Here is a 15,144-nt window from a genome sequence, read left to right on the forward strand (position 1 = left end):
AATAAATCTTTAAAAATACTGAAGGATAGTAGGTGTAAAGGCCTCTATTAGATCACCACCCTCAAACTTCTCTTTTTTTGAGAGAAAAAAGCCCCAGCCTGTTCGATCTTAATCGTTCTAACTTCTCAGTTCTGGTACCTTGTGCAAAATAAACTTCACCTTTTTTTTTCTCCAGTGCCCTTGCATTGTTTTTGTAATATGGAGGTGAGAAATGGGCACAGTAATCCTGGGGAACTAAGGTAGGTTCTGTATATGTTTAACTAACTTCTCTATTTTTCAGTTCTATTCCTGTAGAATATCCTGTCCATTTTAGTTAAGTTCAACATTTCTAAAATGTCGCAGTAAAAGATCGTCATTCAGAACTTTTTACAGTGTTTGTCAATTGTGGCTCAGTGGGTAGCACTCTGGCCTCTGAGTCAGAATGTTCTGGGTTCAAATCCCACTCCAGAGACTCGAGTGGGAAGATGGTGGTAGAGTGGTAATGTAACTCGGCTAATTATCCAGAAGCCCAGGCTAATGTCCGGGGGACGAAGGTTCAAATCCCACCCATCAGCTGGTGGAATTGAATTCAATTTATTCATAAATTTAAGCCAGACCTCCAAAGCAGTAATCTCAGGATTACTCCCAGTGCCACGTGCTAGTGAGCACAGGAATAGGGGAATTGATCAATTGAACGTGTGGCTGGGGAATTGGTGTAGGAGGGACGGCATCAGATTTCTGAGGCATTGGGACTGGTTCTGGGGCAGGTGGGACCTGCACAAGTTGGATGGGCTACACCTTAACAGGACTGGAACTAACATCCTTGCAGGGAGATTTGCTAGTGCTGTTGGGGAGGGTTTAAACTAGCTTGTCAGGGGGATGGGAACCTGAGGGGTAGCTCATATTGGAAGGAAGTAAAGCTGGTCACAGGAGGTAGATAAGTAGCAAGTGACATTAGAAGGCAGGTGAAACAAAGGCAAGAATCAACTAAGCTGAGAATACAAAATGTCAAGAAGCCAAGGTGAAGGACACTACCTGAATGCACGCAGCATTCGCAACAAGGTAGATGATTTAAAAGCACAAACAGAGGTAAATGGGTATGATCTAATTGCCAAAACAGAAACATGGCTGCAGGGTGACCAAGACTGGGAACTGGAAATTCAACATTTAGGAAGGACTAGCGAAACGGAGGTGGTGGTGTGCTGATACTAATGTACTGATCCCATCCTTTATTAAGGGAGGATCTCCGATCCGAAGAACAAAATGTCAAATCTTTGGGTGGAGCTAAGAAACAGCATGGGGGCAGTAAATATTGGTAGGAGTTGTTTATAGGCCACTAAACAGTAGTGGTAGTGTGGGATTTGGTATTAATCAGGAGATCAGAGAAGCATGTAGTATTGGTAATACAATAATCATGGGTGAATTCAATCTGATTATAGACTGGGTAAACCTAATGAGTATTAATGCTGTGAAGGATGAGTTTCTGGAGTGTGCTTAGGGATGGTTTTCTAGAGCAGTATGTTGAAGAACTAACCAGAGAACAGGCTATTTTAGATCTAGTATTATGTAATGAGAAAGGGCTAATTAATAATCTTGTTGTAAAAGAACCTTTAGGGATGAGTGACCATAAGGTGATAGAATTTTAGATTATGTTTGAAAGTGAGGTAGTTCAATCTGAAGCCAGGGTGTTAAATTTGAACAAAGGAAATTATGAAGGCATGAGGGGCAAATTGGCTGAAGTGGATTGGGAAAATACATTAAAAGGTATGACAGTACATAGGCAATGGATAGTCTTTAAAGAAATATTACGTAGTTTACCTCAAAGGTAGTGATCTCAGGATTACCACCAGTGCCATGTGCTGGTTAGAGTAGAACTAGCAGGATATATCGGATGAATACGTGGCTGAAGAGATGGTCTGAGGGGGGGGGAGGGTTTTAGATTCCTGGGACATTAGGACCGGTCCTGGGGGAGGTGGGACCAGTACAAACTGGATGGATTACACCAGGGCAGGACCGGGACTGATGTCCTAGGGGGAGTATTTGCTGGAGTGGTTGGGGAGGATTTAAACTAAAATGGCAGGGGAATGGGAACCTTTGCAAGGAGTCAGGAGGGGGATCAAAGACAAGAACAAAAGACAGTAAGGGGAATAAGAAAATTGATAGGCAGAGAAATCAACGGCCAGATTCAAACGGGGCCACAGTGAAAAATAGTGGGAAGGGGACCGGTAATGTTAAAAAGACAAGCCTTAAGGCTTTGTGCCTTAACGTGCGGAGCATTCACAATAAGGTGGATGAATTAATTGCGCAAATAGATGTAAATGGGTATGATATAGTCAGGATTACAGAGACATGGCTGCAGAGTGACCTGGGATGGGAAATGAACATCCAGGGGTATTCAGTATTTAGGAAGGACAGACAAAAAGTAAAAGGCAGTGGAGTTGCATTCCTGGTTAAAGAGGAAATTAACACAACTATGATGAAGGATATTAGCTCTGACAATGTGGAATCTGTTTGGGTAGAGCTGAGAAACACTAAGGGGCAAAAAACGTTAGTGGGGGTTGTATATAGACCCCCAAAACTGTAGTGATGTTGGGAATGGCATTCAACAGGAAATTAGAGATGCATGCAATAAAGGAACATCTTTAATTATGGGTGAATTTAATCTGCATATAGATTGGACAAATCAAATTAGTCACAATACTGTAGAGGAGGAATTCATGGAGCGTATACGGGATGGTTTTCTGGACCAATACGTTGAGGAACCAACTAGAGAACAGGCCATCCTAGACTGGGTATTATGTAATTAGAGGAATAATTGACAATCTAGTTGTGCGAGACCCCCTTGGGGATCAGCGACCATAATATGATAGAATTCTTCAAGATGGAGAGTGACCTAGTTGATACTGAGACTAGGGTCCTGAATCTTAATAAAGGAAACTACAAAGGTATGAGGCGCGAGTTGGCTATGATGGATTCGAAAACGTTACTTAAAGGGATGACGGTGGATAGGCAATGGCAAACATTCAAAGAACGCATGGATGAACTGCAACAATTGTTTGTTCCTGTCTGGTGCAAAAGCCAAACAGGAAAGGTAGCCAAACCATGGTTTACAAGGGAAATTAGAGACAGCATTAGATCCAAGGAAGAGGCATACAAATTCGCCAGAAAAAAACAACAGACCTGAGGATTGGGAGCAGTTTAGAATTCAGCAAAGGAGGACAAAGGGGTTGATTAAGAAGGGGAAAACAGAGTACGAGAGTAAGCTTGCAGGGAACATAAAAACTGACTGTAAAAGTTTCTATAGGTATGTGAAGAGAAAAAGATTGGTGAAGACAAACGCGGTCCCTTACAGTCAGAAACGGGAATTTATTATGGGGAATAAAGAAATGGCTGACCAACTAAATGCATACTTTGGTTCTGTCTTCACAAAGGAGGACACAAATATCATAGCAGAAATATTGGGGAACACGGGGTTTAGTGAGAGGGAGGAACTGAAGGGAATCAGTATTAGTAGAGAAATGGGGCGGCGCAGTGGTTAGCACCGCAGCCTCACAGCTCCAGTGACCCGGGTTCAATTCTGGGTACTGCCTGTGTGGAGTTTGCAAGTTCTCCCTGTGTCTGTGTGGGTTTCCTCCGGGTGCTCCCACAGCCACAGCCAAAGGACTTGCAGGTTGATAGGTAAATTGGCTATGAATGTACTCAAGGGCTGAGCATCCACAGCCCTCTAGAGTAGCGAATGCTTTAAGGTGAGTGACTTGAGGGCTGGGGAAAGATTTGGCATGGATTTTGTTTACAGCTCCAGTAACATTTGCTTTTTTTAAAAATCTTGTCACGCACTGAAAAAAAAAACTTGCATTTATATAGCACTATATATAGCACTATTTATATAGCATGACTACCGGACGTCTCCAATGAAGTCCTTCTGAAGTGAAGTCACTGGTGTAATGTAGGAGATGACACTGGGGACACGGCCATGGGATCTTTTCCGTCCACCTAAGAGGCAGATGGAATCTTCTGGAAGTGCAGTGCTCCCTGGAGAGTCAGCCCTGATCTTTATTTTCAAGGGATGTGGGCATCGTTGGAAAGGCCAGCATTTGTTGCCCATCCCTAAAGTTGCCCTTGACAACTGAATGGCTTGCTCAGTCATTTGAGAGTCATCCACGTTGCTGTGGGTCTGGAGTCACGTGTAGTAGGCCAGACCAGGTAAGGACAGCAGATTTCCTTCCCTAAAAGACATTAATGAACTGGATGGGTTTTTACGACAATCACTGATAGCTTCACGGCAACATTACTCAGACTAGGAGCGGGAGTAGGCCATTCGGCCCATCAAGCCTGCCCTGCCATTCAACACCATCATGGCTGATCATCCACTTCAATGCCTTTCTCCCCACACTATGCCCATATCCCTTTATGTCAGACCAGGTAGATTGCAGGTTTCACCCGTGTGCTAAGTTCGTCCCAGTTAGGGCAGAGTCTGGTCGCGTCCCCAGGACTCTGAAAATCTGACCTCAAGACAGTTAAAAAGAATCGTAGAATAGTACAGCACGGAAGGAGGCCATCGAGTCTGAGCCAGCTCCTTCAAAGAATAATCCAGTTAGTCTCACGCCCCTGTCGTTCCCCCATATCCCTTATTTTATCCTGCTTTAAGTATTTACCTAATTCCCTTTTGAAGAGTACTACTGAACCACCCTATCAGGCAGTACATTCCAAATCCTAACCACTCGCTGTGTAAAAAAAAATGTTCACTCACGTTGCCATTGGTTCTTTTGCCAATCATAAATCTGGGCCTTCCAGGTTTTTGACCTTTTCACCTTTTTTTATTTACTCTATCCAAGCCCTTCATGATTTCAAACACCTCCTATCAAATCTCCTCTTCACCATCTCTGCTCCAAAGAGAACAAGCTCTGCTTCTCCAGTCTATCCGCCTCACCATAATCTCATCCATAGAACCAATCTAGTAAATTTCATGTACCCTCCCCAAAGCCTTCACGTCCTTCCTAAAGTGTGGAGCTCAGAATTAGACGCAATGCTCCAGCTAGGGCCAAGGAAAGGGTTGTAAACTGAGGTGTATAAAAGGCAAACAGACACCGAGACCGATGGAGTTTTGTGAGGTAAGGGCATTAACCAATATCCCCTGTGCACGCTGACCAAACATTGGCTCCCCAGTCCAGCAATGCCTTGACTTTGAAATTCTCATTATTATTTTCGAATCCCTCCATGGCCTCGCCCTTCCCTATCTCTAACCTCCTCCAAACCCACAACCCTCCGAGATATATGCGCTCCTCTAATTGTAGCCTCTCGTGCATCCCCAATTTTGACTGTTCCACCAGGTGACATGCTGGGAATTCTGAGGCGAGTAACTCACCTCCTAACTCCCCAGTGCCTGTCCACCATCTACAAGGCACAAGTCAGGAGTGTGATGGAATACTCTCCACTTGCCTGGATGGCTGCAGCTCCAACAACACTCAGGAAGCTCGACACCATCCGGGACAAAGCAGCCCGCTTGATTGGCACCCCATCTACAAACATTCACTCCCTCCACCACCCCGACGCACAGTGGCAACAGCGTGTACCATCTACAAGATGCACTGCAGCAACTCACCAAGGCTCCTTGGACAGCACCTTCCAAACCTGTGACCTCTACAATCTAGAAGGAAAAGGGCAGCAGATGCAGGAGAATTCCACCACCTGCATGTTCCCCTCCAAGCCACACACCATCCCGACTTGGAACTATATCACCGTTCCTTCACTCTCGCTGGGTCAAAATCCTGGACAGCACTGTGGGTGTACCTACCCCAAATGGACTGCAGGGGTTCAAGAAGGCAGCTCACCACCACCTTCTCAATTAGGGATGGGAAACAAATGCTGGCCTTGCCAGCAACTCTCACATCCCATGAACACATTTTTAAAAAATAAATAAATGCACTGGTGGCTGTGCCTTCAGCTGCCTGGGCCCTAAGCTCGGGAATTCCCTCCCTAAACCTCTCCTCATCTCCGTCCTCCTGGGAAGGCCTTCAAAGAGGAGATAGTTTGGGTACAAACTAAACACAGTCACATGAGGGGAAAAGGCATCTGAAGCTACAGCTGCAGAGGTTAAAATGGGGCAGAAAAAGGAGGCTTCTGACAACTAAGGTTCATAATACATTAGAGAACCAAGCTGAATACAGAAGGAGATCCAAAAAAGGGGCAAAGGGAGAGCATGAGAATAGATTAGCCTTTAAGCCTATCTTGTTGACTAAACTTTTGGCCATCTGTCCTGATATCTCCTTTTGTGGCTCAGTGTCAAATTTTACTTTGTTTATTAACACTCCTGTGAAGTGCTTTGGGGGGTGGGGGTAAAAGCATTATATAAATGCAAGTTGTTGTAGCATGGAGCCAAGATGGCTAAATACAGTTGAGGTACATTTTCAGGGTTTTTATGAACTGAATTCAAATTTCACCATCTGCCATGGTGGGATCTGAACCCACGTCCCCAGGGCTTTAGCCTCTGAATTACTAGTCCAGTGACATTACCATTATGCCACTGCCTCCCCTAATAAGAAAGCCCAGAATCTAGGAGATAATCTCAGGATAAAGGGTGGCCATTGAGAGCTGAGATGAAGAGAAATTTCTTCACTCAGAAGGTTGTGAATCTTTGAACTCTCCACCCCAGAGGGTTGTGGATACTCCGTTGATGAGCGAATTAAAGACTGAGCTGGGAGATTTATGGGCACTAAGGCAATTTTTAAAAAATGGGGACAGGAAGGGAAAGTGGAATTGATGTAGAAGTTCAGCTGTGATCTTATTGAATGGTGGAGCAGGCTCAAGGGGCTTACTCCTGCTTCTATTATATTAATAGTCATTTGGTAGGACAGAACTTGAGTGCATTCTCCATGGCAACACCTCTACCAATCAGCACTCTCTTCTCGTCCAGTATAAATTTGTTGCTTCCCTTACATTGGTATTCTTGTGAGTTGTCCTGATGAGGTCAAGATGAAAAGCTTCGACAAAATGTCTCTATTTTCAGCAATATCTCATGATATTCTTATACTACACGGGTTGTAGACGTTATTGGCATTGGCATTTACCCGGGAGGAAACAGATGGCTTAACTGACCTGGAAAGGGAACTAGGAGGTACATTTGAGAATGAAGAAATGAGGAGAGGCGATTATAAAAATGGTATAATTTTAATAGGGTCCAATTCTGGGGCACCACGCTTTAGGAAAGACGTCAAGGCCTCAGAGAGGGTGCCAAGGAGAGTTACCAGGCATGAGGGATTTCTGTTGTATGGAGAGACCGGAGAAGCTGTGATTGCTGTCCTTGAAGCAGAGAAGGTCAAGGGCGATTTAATAGAGCTGTTAAAAAATCATGAAGGTTTTGATCGAGTTGATGGGCTTTCCAGTGCCAAGAGGGCCAGTAACCAGATTTAAAATGATCTGCAAAAAAGAAACACAGCAGAGAGGTGAGGAGGAATGTGTTTGTGATTCTGTTTATTCAGCGAGTTGTTGTGATCTGGAATGCACTGCCTGAAAGCATGATCGATGCCGATTCAATAGGAGGAAATTGGATATCTCCTTTAAAGGAAATAAAAATCCCAGTGTTATGGGGAAGGAGAAAGGGGGGGGAGTGGATAGCTCTTTCAAAGAGCTGGCATAGGCATGAAAAGCTCAATGACCTCTTTCGTGCTGCATACGAACATATGAATTAGAAGCAGAAGTCAGCCATTCGGCCCCTCGAGCCTGCTTCACCATTCAATAAGATCATGGCTGATCTGTATGTGTCTCGAATTCCACACTCCCATCTACCCCCGATTACCTTTTGATTCCCTTGCCTAACAAGAATCTATCAACCTCTGCCTTAAAAAAATTCAGTGACCCCGCCTCCACCACCTTCTGAGGCAGTGAGTTCCAAAGTTGCACAACCCTGAGAGAGAAAAATTTCTCCTCATCTCTGTCCTAAAAGGGCGACCGCTAATTTTAAAACCGTGCCCCCTAGAACTGGACTCGCCCACAAGAGGAAACATCCTCTCCACATCCACCTTGTCAAGAGTGTTCAGGATCTTATAAACTTCAATCAAGTCTCCCCTCACTCTTCTAAACTCCAGTGAAAACAAGCACAGACTGTCCAACCTTTCCTCAAAGGCAACCCGCTTATTTCAGGTATCAATCTAGTAAACCTCCTCTGAACCGCCTCCAATGCATTTACATCCTTAAACAAGGAGACCAAAACTGCACACAGTATTCGAGATGTGGTCTCACCTGCTGTTTTCTTCTGTGTAAGTGCCAAGGCCAATAACTTCTGCAACCTGTGGTATAAGAATATCATAGAATATTGCTGGGGCCTCAACTTTTTTCAATTTATATCAATGACTTAGATGAGGGGAGCAATGGTATGGTAGCTAAATTTGCAGATGACACAAAGATAGGAAAGTATGTTGTTAGGAGAACCATAAGGAGGTTGCAGACCGATTATAGGTAGATTGAGTGGGCAAAAATCTGGCAGATGGAGAATAATGTGGGGAAAATGTGAAGTTGTTCACTTTGGCAGGAAGAATAAAAAAGGAGAGTATGACTTAAACGGAGAACGACTGAAGAATTCCGAGGTGCAGAGGGATCTAGGTGTTCTAGTGCAGGTGTCTCAAAGTTAGTATGCAGGTACAGCAAGTAATAAAGAAGGCTAATGGAATGCTATCCTTTATTACGAGAGGCTTTATTACGTAATGCTTCAGTTATACAGGGCAGTTGCATCCTGCCAATCAGAAAAGGACCCATTTATGTATACTCTCTGCTTTCTGCCAGCCAGACAATCTTCTATCCATGATAATATGTTACCCCCCTACAGCTACTTTGTGCAATAACCTTGAATGTGGCACCTTGTCAAATGCCTTCTGGAAATCCAAGTACAGTACATCAACGGGCTCCCCTTTATCCACAGCACGTTACTCCTTCAAAGAACTTCAATAAAGTGGTTAAACATGATTTCCCTTTCACAAAATCATGCTGACTATTCCCGATTATCTTGAGTTTTTCTGAGTGACCAGCTATAACCTCCTTTAATGATCGATTCTAACACCTTCCCCACAACCGGCGTCAAGATAACTGGCCTATAGTTACCTGTTTGTCAGCCTCCTTCCCTTCTTGAATAGAGGAGTTATATTTGCTCCTTTCCAGTCTGATGGAACCTTTCCAGAATCTAGCAAATTTAGAAAAATTAACACCAACGCATCTACTACCTCATTAGCCACCTCTTCTAAGACCCTAGGGTGAAGTCCATCAGGACCCGGCGACTTGTCAGCCTGTAGCTCCATCAGTTTGTTCAGTACAGCTTCCCTGGTGATTGTAATTTCACCAAGTTCCTCTCTTCCTTCCACTTCCTGATTTACAGCTATTACTGGAATGTTTTGTATCCTCTATAATGAAGACAGAAGCAAAATATTTGACCATTCCATCCACCATTTCCTTATTATCTACTATTATCTCCCCATTCTCACTCTCGTGAGGACCAACACTCACTTTACTTACTCCTTTCCTTTTTAAATACCTGTAGAAACTCTTGCTATCTGTTTTTACATTTCTAGCTAGCTTCCTCTCATACTCTAATTTCTTTCTCCTGATTAACCTTTTAGTCATTCTCTGCCGTTCTTGATATTCTGACCAATCATCTGACCTGCCACTCACCTTTGCACAATTATATGCTTTTTCCTTATGCTTGATGCTTTCCTTAACTTCTTTAGTTAACCACAGATGGTGGGTCCTCCCCTTAGAATTTTTCTTTATAGTATGATATATTCTTATACTTATTCGGAGTATTCTGAAATATCCCCTTAAATGTCTGCCACTGCTTCTCTATTGATCTATCTCCTAGCTTCGTAACCCAGTTCACTTCAGCCAGCTCAGCTTTGATGCCCACATAGTTACCCTTATTTATGTTTAAAATACTAGTCTTAAATTCACTCTCTTCTCTCTTTCAAACTGGATGTAAAACTCAATCACATTGTGGTCGCTGCTACCTGGAGGTGCCTTCACTCTGAGGTCATTAATTAATTCTGTCACATTACACAATACCAAATCTAATATAAACCTGCTCTCTGGTTGGTTCCAGGACATGCTGCTCTAAGAAACTATCTCAAAAGCATTCTATGAACTCTTCATACAGGCTACTATTGCCAATCTGATTTTTCCAGTTTATATGTAGATTAAAATCACCCATGATTATTGCCATCCCTTTATCACAAGCACCCAATATTTCTTGTATACATCATCCTACATTGGTCACTGTTAGGAGGCCCATAGACCACTGCCACCAGTGACTTCTTTCCCCGACTATTCCTCATCTCCACCCAAACCTACATCCTGATCTCCTGAACCAAGGTCATCTTCTAACTATTGCACCAATGCCATCCTTGATTGAGTGCTATCCCTTCCCCTTTCACCTAGCTTCCTATTCTATTTGAATGTTATATACCCCTCATTATTCAGGACCCAATCCTTGTAATCTTGCAGCCATGTCTCCGTAATGGCTATCCGATCATATTTATTTACTTCAATGTGTGCTATCAGTTCATCTACTTTGTTATGAGTGGTACGTGCATTCAGATACAGAGCCTTTAGTTTTGTCTTTTTGTTATCTTTGTAACATCTAGTCTTGACAGTGTGGTCTTAGGTTTTTTCTCTCTGTCCCTTTCTGCCATTCTCTGACCTTCATTTCCCATATTACTATTCTGCTCACCTGCCTCGACTCAACCCCTTGGTTTGCAACATCTAACCAGGCTTGATCTCTCAGCACATCACCACCCCCCCCCCCCCCCCCCCCACACCCCCATTTAGTTTAAATCCCTCTCTACTTCCCTAGTTATACAGTTTGCTAGAACACTGGTCCCAGCACGGCTCAGGTGCAGAACGTCCCAACAGTACAGCCCCCACTTTCCCCAGTACTGGTGCCAGTGCCCCACGAACCAAAACCCACTTCTCCCACACCAGTCTTTGAGCCAGGTATTCATTTCACTAATCTTATGTGCCCTCTGCCAATTGGCAAGTGGCTCAGGTAATAATCCAGAGATTATTACCCTTCTAGTTTTTCTCTTTAATTTGGTGCCAAGCTCCTGATACTATCTAAGCAGAACCTCTTTCCTAGTCCTATCTATGTCGTTGGTACCTACATGGATCACGACAACTGGATCCTCCCCCTCCAAGTTCCTGTCCAGCCCTGAGCGGATGTCCCAAATCCTGGCACCGGGTAGACAACACAGTCTTTTGGACTCATTCTCTCGGTTGCACAGAACAGCATCAATCCCCCTCACTATACTATCCCCTACTACCACTATATTCCTTTTTGCTCCCCCACTTGAATGGCTTCCTGTACCACAGTGCCAGGCCAGTCTGCTCATCCACCTTGCAGACCTCTCTTTCATCCATGCGGGTTAAGAGCACCTCATCTGTTTGACAACTACAAAGTCTGAGTCTCCTCACTATTGTCTGCTCGGTCCTTTTTTTAACCTGCCTCACTTGTTCTCCTGTCCCACACTGCTGACCAAAACAGATGATCCTGTTCTAACAGGTGTGACCGTCTTCCAGAACAAAGTATCCAGGTATTTCTCCTCCCTTGCGTTGCGCAGTGTTTGAAGTTCAGCTTCCAGATCAATAATCCTGATCTAGAATTCCTCTAGCTGCTTACACTTTCTGCAGACATGCTTGTCCTGGATCGCCTTGGCATCCAAAAGCTCCCATATACTACAGCTGCAGCATAACACCTGTCCTGCCACTGTTACTTTAATTAATTTACTCCACTTACTTAATCAATTTCTTAATTAACTCTTGCTGTTTTCCAATCTACTAAGCTTAACTAGCATTAGTAAATAAAACCTTACAATTCGTAAAATTACCTGAGTTTTGAAAGATAAGCGTTAAAACACTCATCAACCAATCAACTACCTTGGAGTCAAAGGAAGGAGACTCAGCAGCTGCTGGGGGTTAAAACAAAATAAGAAAAGGAGTCCCTCTTTTCCACTCTGCACCGAATTCCCACGTGCACCAAATTTCACTCTGACAATGTCTCACTCAGGCAAATGTGTTCTCTCACCGTGTTCCCTCACAGCATTCAGCGAAGAACTGACATGCTTTATATAGAGGTTCTGATGACTCACTAGCTCAGATTCTGCGACAATAATTAACACCTATTGAACCTAACTACTTTCAACTGACTGACAGATAGCTGCCACTGCTGACTGCTTCTTGTTTAAGAAGGCTCTGAAGGTGTTGCAGAGCTAAATTGTAGACTGATCTCAGGGGGGTGGATAAAGTGCATCCAAGGATCCATAAAGAACTAATGGAGGAACTTGCTCGAGCTGGAGTGCAAAGCTTCCAGAAATCACAAAAAAATACTGCAGAGGTGCCTGGGAGAAGGCAGATGTTACTCCTATTTATAAAAAAAGGAAACAAAAGAAAAGACTTGCATTTATATAGCACCTTTCACAGCCGCAGGACACCCCAATGTGCTTTACAGCCAATAAACTACTTTTTTGGCAGTGGCCAATTTGTGCACAGCAAGATCCCACAAGCAGCAATGTGATAAAGACCAGATATTGTCTGGTTTTTCAGTGATGTTGATTGAGGGATAAATATCAGCCTGGAGCTCAGGGTTAACTCCCCTTGAAACAGTGCCATGGGATCTTCTGCGTACATCTGAGAGGACAGACAGGCCCTCTGTTCAATGCCTCATCCGAAAGACAGTACCGCTGACAGTGCGGCACTCCCTCAGTACTGGCACTGGGAGCATCAGCCTAGATTTTGTTGCTCCAGTCTCTGGACTGGGACTTGAACCAACAATCTTCTGGCTCAGAGGCAAGAGCACTGCCAACTGAGCCACGGCTGACACGACTGACAAAGGTCGTAAAAAATGAACCGGAAGTGACAGTCCAGTGAGTTGGGTGACCATTACAGGTAATGTTATGGGAAATCCTTATTAAAGCCAAGATCTTGGACGCATCTGGATAGCAGAGAGATAGCCAACATGGGTTCATGAAAGGGAGGTCTTGACAATCTAGTTTACTGTTGCTCTTTGAGGATGTGACAAAGAAGTTGGAGAGGGAGAATACAGCGGTTATGCTTCAGTTACACAGGGCGTCGGTCGGTACTGTGTACAGTATCGGTCTCATTTAAGGAAGGATGTAAATGCGTCGGACGCAGTTCAGAGAAGGTTTACTAGACTAACACCTGGAATGGGCAGGTTGTCTTGTGAGGGAAGGTTGGACAGGCTAGGCTTGTATCCGCTGGAGTTTAGAAGAGTCAGAGGTGACTTGATTGAAGCATATTAGATGCTGAGTGGTCTTGACAGGGTGGATGTGGAAAGGATGTTTCCCCTTGTGGGAGAATCTAGAACTAGGGGTCACTGTTTAAAAATAAGGGGTCGCCCATTTAAGACAGAGCTGAGGAGAAATTCTTTTCTTTCATGAGGGTCATGAGTCTTTGGAACTCTCCCTCAAAAGGCAGTGGAAGCAGAGTCTTTGAATGTCTTTTTAAGGCAGAGGTAGGTAGATTCTTGATAAGCAATGGGGTGAACATTTATCTGGCAATGTGGAGCTGAGGTTACAATCAAATCAGCCACAATCTTGTTGAACGGCGGAGCAGGCTCGAGGGGCCGAGTGGTCTGCTCCTGCTCCTAATTCATATGTTCGTCGGGATGTGCGGTACCTGGATTTCAATGAGGCTTTTGAGAAGAATTCCCCTGGAGAGGCTGGTACTGAAGGTAAAGAAAGTGGGAATCAGTGGAGATGATTTACAACAGATATGTGATTGCTTCACCCTCAACCCAGAGGGTGGTGGTAGTACAGGTACTGTCATTGGCCTGGGAGAATGTTAGTAGCGGGGTCCCAAACATAGTGGCCCACAGTTCCTGCTAAGTTGGGTGCGGGTGCTCGGCCGCATAGCAATCTTGAATGAGCCCCCGCAGTGCAATAAACCGGTCACGCACAATCAAGAAAAATTCCAGGGAACATTAACCGTGGCTAAATTTGCAGATGATACCAAACTAATGGAGGTGGCACCCTGCAAAGCTGAACAGGACACGTTACAGGAGTAGAAACAGAGTGCTGGAAATACTCGGCAGGTCAGGCAGCATCTGTGGAAAGAGAGGCAGAGTTAACGTTTCAGGTCTGTGACCCTTCATCAGAACTGGCAAAGGTTAGAAATGTAATATGTTTTAAGCAAGTGAAGCAGGGGTGGGGGGAAAGAGAACTAAAGGGAAGGTGTGGGATAGGACAGAGGGCTGGAGAGATTAACTGGCAAGGACATCATGCGGCAAAGGCAAAGAGTATGTGCATGGTGCAGTGAAAGACAAAGAATTAATGCAGAGAGAGTGTTAATGACAGAATGAACAGCCCTGTCCAAAAGCACAACATGAAAACCATGTTTAAGGCAGGCACATGGTTTTAAAAAAAAAAGACATAAAACAAAATAAAATAATAAAAAGGACCAGACATGCTCTGAAATTATTGAACTCGATGTTGAGTCCGGAGGGCTGTAGAGTGCCTAATGAGAAAATGAGATGCTGCTCCTCAAGCTTGCATTTGATGTTCACTGGAACACTGCAGCAAGCCATGGACAGAAATGTGGGCATGAGAGCAGGTGGGGGTGGGGGGGGTGGGGGGGAGGTGGTGTTGAAATGGCAAGTGACCGGAGGCTCGGGGTCATCTTTTCGGACTGAGTGAGCGGAGGTGTTCTGCAAAGCGGTCACCCAATCTGCTTTTGGTCTCCCCAGTGTAGAGGAGACCGCATTGTGAGCAGCGAATTCAGTGTACTAAATTGAAAGAAGTACAAGTAAATCACTGCTTCACCTGGAAGGAGTGTTTGGAGGCCTTGGATGATGAGGAGAGAGGAGGTAAAAGGGCAGGTATTACACCTCCTGCTACATGAGGATTTGTACGTACCTGGGAATTGGGCAGATAAGATTCAAAAGGTGGAAAAGCACAAAGTGCTTCACATGGGGACAAAAAAAACCCCATCCCAGAGCGACTATTACTTAAATGAAAAGAAAATAGTGCTCATGGAAAATGAGAGAGATTTGGGGGGGGTGGTTCCTGATCGACAATAAAGCGAAGCTCGGCAACAGTGAGTTAAAGCAAATCAGATGCTGGAATCTACTGGAGGTCAGTTTTGAGCCGAAAAAAATGAGAAAATCCTGCCGCTTTA

The 15,144-nt window shown here is 44.4% G+C and overlaps 1 protein-coding gene across 13 annotated transcripts in view; it reads right to left on the bottom strand.

The window, feature by feature from the left end:
- Positions 1 to 15,144, bottom strand: part of LOC137349122 (zinc finger protein 132-like) — a 109,348-nt gene that overhangs the window by 73,984 nt on the left and 20,220 nt on the right. For 4 of the 13 annotated variants that reach the window (XR_010969245.1, XR_010969241.1, XR_010969248.1 and 1 more), the window contains one exon: positions 8,218 to 8,264. The exons of 5 other annotated variants lie outside the window; for them this stretch is intronic. The gene's annotated coding sequence lies outside the window, so the exon portion shown is untranslated. Of the gene's footprint in view, positions 1 to 7,127; positions 7,396 to 8,217; positions 8,265 to 15,144 lie in introns of those variants that run through there. 4 more of the 13 variants (XR_010969240.1, XR_010969242.1, XR_010969247.1 and 1 more) reach the window with 2 other exon arrangements.

This window comes from Heterodontus francisci, chromosome 34, assembly GCF_036365525.1.
Source record: "Heterodontus francisci isolate sHetFra1 chromosome 34, sHetFra1.hap1, whole genome shotgun sequence".
NCBI classification, from domain to species: domain Eukaryota; kingdom Metazoa; phylum Chordata; class Chondrichthyes; order Heterodontiformes; family Heterodontidae; genus Heterodontus; species Heterodontus francisci.